We start from the raw sequence: 6,249 nt of genomic DNA, 5'->3' as shown, positions 1-6,249 counted from the left end.
CCAGGCCCCTCCTACCCCAACCCCCTGGGACATTGAATCTGACCACACTCACACAGATTCCCCCTCAAGGGGTGTGGTGTAGGCAGGGGCTGCGAAGCATGACCCAGGGAAAGGCTCACCCAGCCAGGCCGAGGGTACTTTCCTGCAGGGAACAGGCCTCCTTCCCTGTGCCTGGGGTGCTCTGAGTACAGCTGCTGGGCCCACAGGCTCAGACAAGTGCCACAAAGAGCTGGGGGAGGCACCCTGAAATACTCCAAGCCCCTCAGCCAAGGCCCAGCCTCCTGCACCCTAAGGTGGAACAGTGTCTCCGCCTCAGGCTACCTGACTCAGACCTCTGCCCACCACTCTCTGTAAGGGCCCCTGAGCCTGGCTTTGACCCTTGAAGGCTTGACCTGGGTCTGCTGAGCCACACCCCATGCTGGCCCCGATGTCCAGCAGTATGATCCTGACTTTGCTCTTGGAGCCAGCCAGCCACCAGCCTCCCTGAGCCTCCCCTCAGCCCAGCCCTGGTGTCCCCAGGGACAGCCCCACTACTACTAGTGAATGCAGAGGAGAAGCCCCTGTCTCTGCCCAACACCAAGATGACCGCCTCTTCTGCTACCACCTAGTCCACAGGGTTCCCAGATTTCAAGAAAGGGAGGCAGCTGGGTGTGTGTGCTGGGGGTGGTAGGAACAGAGAGCACACCAAGCCTGGGGGCCAGCTGGGCCTCGGACCCACCAGGCAGCCCTGAGAAACTCCAGGCCTTGTCTGTCCAGTGCCAACCTGGCTGAGGTGTGGCACAGGGCTCAGTCTCAACTCAGGGGTGACCAGGCTCAACTCTAGGCTTTTCCGATTCTTGGAACCTAGAATTTCAGAAATTCAGAAACTGGGAATCACAGGCACTTAAAACCCTAGAATACTTGAATCTCTGACGCCTAGAATCGCAGATGCAGAATCTTAGATCCTAGCTGCCCACCATGGGGAGGGGAAGTGAAAGGAGGGGTGGTGGGGTGGGAGAAAGGTACCCCCCCACACTCATTTCACCTGTCCGGTTTGGTTGGTTCCTGTCTTGTCCCATTCACACTCGGGGGCGGGTGGGGTGGGCCTGGGAGGTCCCAGGAGCCACTTCTTCCTGTCCCACCCCCTACCCACCCCCCAAGCTCCAGGGAAGTTGCATCTATCGAAGACAAGTGCTCAGCCAAAGGCCTCTTGCTGAGCTAGACGCCCAGGACAGACCCTGGGGTTCATGACTCCAGGTAGACCCCTGGTTCCCCCTGTATTATGGCTGTGGGAAAAAGAAAAGGGGATGCCCAGGGCAGGGCAATGCTCTCTGGGCTAGCAGGGAAGCTGGTAGGGTAGGCCCAGGCACCTGGGAGGCTGACATGCAGTGAGAGCTCAGCCCTGCCACTGCTCCCCTGTCCTCTCCCCACCACTGGCCTGGCCAGGAGGAGGCTGGGCCAGGCCAGGGTCCCCTGAGGCCTCTGGGCAGCCAAGATTCTACATATGGCCCCTGGTCTCTGCCCTAAGAATGGGGACAAAGGAGTGGCCCAGAGAGGTCCTGATCTTCCTCCCCACCCCTACCTTTACCTTTGTCCTCACAACAATGAGAGTAATGACAAGAGGAAGATTTTGCCACATGCCCCCAGAGGGGACTCTGATCCCTGAAGCCTCCTCTGGGCCCCTCTGGCCCTGAGCCCCGCACACTCGAGCCCAGGCAGGCTCTGCGTCTTGGCTCTTGGCTCTGGAACCATGTTGGAGGTTTGTTCAGTCACTGAAACCCACTGCAGCAAACCCTAAGCACCCTAACAGGAAGCAGGTTCCCAGTTTGGTCCTGTGACAAGACAGTGTGAGCAGCGCCTGAAGGAAGCCCAGGGCTTCAGGAGGCCCTGACCAGGCCCCAGGCAGGGAGGAGGAGTGCAGGCCTCAGGCACCCGCCACCCCAGGTTCCAGTCCCAGCTCTCTCTTCCCTCAGCTGAAGGCCTGCAGGCAAGCCACTTACCTTCTACTGACCTCGGTCTCCTCATCAACAAAATGGGGTCTGTGAGACCACTGTATTAAACAAAAGCCAGGGTGGGCCAGGCATGGTGGCGCACACCTGTAATCCTAGCACTTTGGGAAGCTGCGGTGGGAGGATCACTTGAGCTCAGGAGTTCGAGACCAGCCTGAGCAAGAGTGAGACCCTGTCTCTATAAAAAACACAAAAATTAGCCAGGTGTGGTGGTGCGCCCATAGTCCCAGCTACTTAGGAGGCTGAGGTGGGAGGATCGCTTGAGCAGAGGAGCTCAAGGTTGCAGTGAGCTATGACGAAGCACTCCAGGCTGGGTGACAGAGCGAGACCCTGTCTGAATTTAAAAAAAAAAAAAAAAAGCCAGCGTGGACAGGACAGGAAAAGAGCAGAAACCAGACCTCCACAAGGTGCTCATCCCAGGGTTGGGGACCTGGGGGCTCAGAACTTGATGGCAATTAGTCCAGTCTGAAAGCAGGATACCCCTGCAGGCATCCCAGCTCCACAGCTGGTCACCAGCAATGTTGCGTAACCAGGCAGCCCTCGGGACAGACAGGGTGCCTGTCACCCTGACTGAGGGTATGGCTGGGTTTGGATCTCATCTGTCTACATCACCTCCCAGTGCTCAGGGTTCTCACTGTGAAGCAATGGAAATTCAGATTCCCAGCTATTCTATGTAATGGACGATCTTGGGCAAATTGATTAACATCTCTGGACCTTAGTTTCCTGATCTGTAAATGGGGACACACATCTACCCCACAAGACTACTGTGGAGGACTAAATGAAATCAGTACATAAAGTGTTTAGCACACTGCCTGGCACACAGTAAGCTTCAAAGAAACAATAGCCACTGCTACTATTATCACTAGTACTAAACAATAACTTACTACTATTAAATAATTTGTTATTGAACTAGTTACTTAACTCCACATCCTCTCCCAGCCTCTCTGACTATCCCAGTGGTCTAGGACAGGTGTCAAGGATGAGAGAGAGAGAGAGATTCCAAAGGAAGGCCGTGTGGAAGACAAATCTTGCACTACCCCCATACCATCCCTGACATCTGGGTCATCAGCCTCTTTGAGCTGGGACTGCCCTCCCCAGAGCCCTGGTTAGAACGTACAGCTCAGGGGCCTGGCCAGGGGTGGGGTAGGTGGACAAGATGTCCTCTCTGATCACAGCTGGGAGCACTGGTGTTAAGTCAGTGGCAGGCCCTGAGATTTGTGGGAGTGCCCACTGGAAGGGCCTTTCTGGGCCCCTCACATCCTTATGCTGTTCAGGCCCTGGAGTGGTCACTCTTCACGCTGAACCCTCCCTGGAACATGAAACAGTTCCAGGGCTGCGCAGGGGGCTGAGTCTAGCCTGACTAAGACCATAGGATAAGACCAGAGGAGGGACTGAGAGAAGCCGCCCGAAGGAGGGGCCGGGTCTGTTTGGCTGGGGTCACACTCTGCTTGAGGCTGCCTTGGCCACCACCCAGGGGAGAGCCCCTCACGCAACCCTGGGCAGAGCTCAAGGGGTGAGATCAGGCTGGGGGAGGGGAAACCAGGCCAGAGGAGGCAAATGCCTTCCTAGGCTCTCATCCCACCTCTACCACTTACCCCCTCCAATTTCCAGCAAGTTCCTTAACCTCTCTGTCCCTCACTTTCCTTATCTGCAGAATGGTACCTAACTTCTCAGGTTGTTAGCAGGATTAAATTGGTTAATAAATATAACGGTGTCCACAACAGTGCTATAGGCATGTTTGCTGACAGTGCCATTCTCATTGATAATATTACTCAGTTCTCTCGGAGGCTCCGTTTCTTCTCCTGTGACACTGGAGGGTCATCCTTGTCTCATGCCATGATGTAAAGTTAAATAAAGTACAAAGTACCGTGTGCTCTGTCTGCACACAGTAGGTTCTCAGTGAAAGAGAGCTCCCTCCCCTTCCCTCCCCTTTCCCCACGAGAGGCCAGACTAGGAGTCAGAGTCGGTCCAGAACCCCACCAGGGCTCCCTGTGGGATCCTGGCCTGACCTCTGGCTCTTGGCCTCAGACTCCCCAACTGTGACAGAAGCTTCTGGACCCGGTGGTCTCTAACCATCCATGGTGATATCTGCTCCAGCCTTTCCCTCTTCCTTCCCCATTTCCAACTGATATCCTACTGCATCCCCTCCTGATATAACAGAATCCTTGGGAGCCTGAAGCAGGGTAGAGGTATAGGGGGTGGGCAGGGGGCACCAGCCCTCAAGCAGCTCAGGGCCCAGTCCAGGCCCCCAAGGGTTAAGACCCAGAGCGAGGGGCGGGGGCCAGGGTCAGTGCTGGACAGATGGGCCTGGAGCCCAGGGCCGCCTCCCCTCCCCCTCCCCTGGGAACAGAGGCCACTTGTTTGGGCATTGGCGGATGGCTTTGAGCTCGGCCAAGGGAGAATAGGGTGGGAAGGAAAGAGGGCCCCGGGGAGCAGAGGGGACTCCCCCCTGCAGCCAATGTCCCAGGCTTGGTCTACCACTAGCTCTCACTACTCTCAGAAGCCCCCCACCCCACTGAACTGACCCCTTCCTTTGGGTTCTCCCTTTCCTTCACTCAAACGCTCAATGCTACGGGCAGGACTTGGATTCAGATAGGCCTGATTCTTGCCCCAGCACAGTCTCTCTTTGGGGCACGTGGCCAGGGCTGATCACTCCATCCTGCAGATGGGGAAATAGAGGTTCTGAGGAGTTTGGGAGTTTGCAGAGTCACATACTGGCTGTGGGCTGCACAAGCACTCTGGGCCCCAGGTCCCAATCAGCCCCATGGCTCTGCAGGCCCCCTCCCCACAGAGCTCCAAGGAGACCCTTCCTAAGCTGTGCCACTACATAGAAGTAAAGGGCTGGGCAGGAACGAGGGGCAATAAGCAGCCTACCTGTGAAAGCCAAAGTCCCAAAGGACCTGCGGATTTGGATGGGGAGAAAACTTCTGGGAGGGGAAGGGAGACAAGCAATCTACACAAAAGGCTGAGACTTGACGCCAGGAGAAGCATGGCTGGAGCCTGGGTAGTGAGGGCATAGGGCTGGGGCCCAGTGGGGAGGACTGAATGCCAAACAAAGCCTGGGGGTAATCATGCCCTGGTGGCCTCTGCCCACTCCACCCCACCAGTCATCAGTACTCTGCCTGGGACACCCTACTCCTACCCTCCCCCAGTGAGCAAGTAACCAATGGGGAGGCAGGGTCCCCCAGGCATGGAACACAAGGATGAGTTCTCTCTACACCCCTGCCCCTGCTACCCCTCCAGCCACACTCATCTTCCTGCCATTCCTCAAACACACCACCCAAGTTCCTGCCTTTGCACAAGCCATGCCCTCCTTGGACGGCCCCTATCCTTAAACTGCCACGTAACCGCCAAGACCCATTCCAGTCATCCCCTCCTCCCTGGGCCTGCACCTGTCTACACCTGTCTTCGTGGCTCTGCTGGGCTCCTTCTACCCTGTAATGATCTTGCTGGGTGGTCTCCCCGAGCCTGGGCACTGGGTGCTCTCCAAGGACAGGCATCATGAGTGCCTCTGTCTGGGACTCTGGGACCCAACAGGCAGTAAATCCTTCCTAGAGTACCCCCACATATCTGGCCCTGAAGACCTCTCCTCCCACTTAGTCTGGGGATCAGGGAAGGCTGCCCAGGATATGGGCTTTTGGGGAAAAGAGTGCATATGGCAGAAGCCATACTGTGATGATCAGAGTACCCCAGCACCAAAAACCACCCCTGGAGATCTGGGACCAAACACCCACCCCATGCCATGCAGGCTGTATTCCAAGACTACTCTCCAGTCCCAACCACCAACTCCCAGCTTGACCCCATTCAGTGAACACACGTCTGCTTTTTCAGCAACTGGGCCAAGTAGAGGCTCTTGGGAAGCCGTGCCCCCATTTACTGGTGGGGAATTGAGGCTCAGAGACCGGAAGTAGCCTGCCCAAGGTCACTGGAGCCCCAGGTCCAGGGCATAGGATCATACGGATCTGCATTAGTGTAGCAGTCTCGGCGGTCAACCGGGGGGAGCCTTCATTTCGCAGATGGGAAAACCAAGGAACCCGAGGGCGGGCTGGCTCTGGAGCTTGGGAGCCCGTGTCCCGCCGGTTCACCCTCCTCCCTACCGTCTCTGGTCCAACCGCTCATCCTCAGGAAGCGACCCCCAGCGCTATTACCAAGCAGGAAAACCATCAAGAAGTCCTGGGGAAGTAGGCGCCGGGCGCGGAGTCGCCGCGCGGCCCCGGCGTTCCCCTCTGCAGAATGGGGAACCTGCAGGACACATCTGGCG

This window comes from Lemur catta, chromosome 7, assembly GCF_020740605.2.
Source record: "Lemur catta isolate mLemCat1 chromosome 7, mLemCat1.pri, whole genome shotgun sequence".
In the NCBI taxonomy this organism is placed as follows: domain Eukaryota; kingdom Metazoa; phylum Chordata; class Mammalia; order Primates; family Lemuridae; genus Lemur; species Lemur catta.
Note: the sequence above shows the minus strand (reverse complement) of the source record.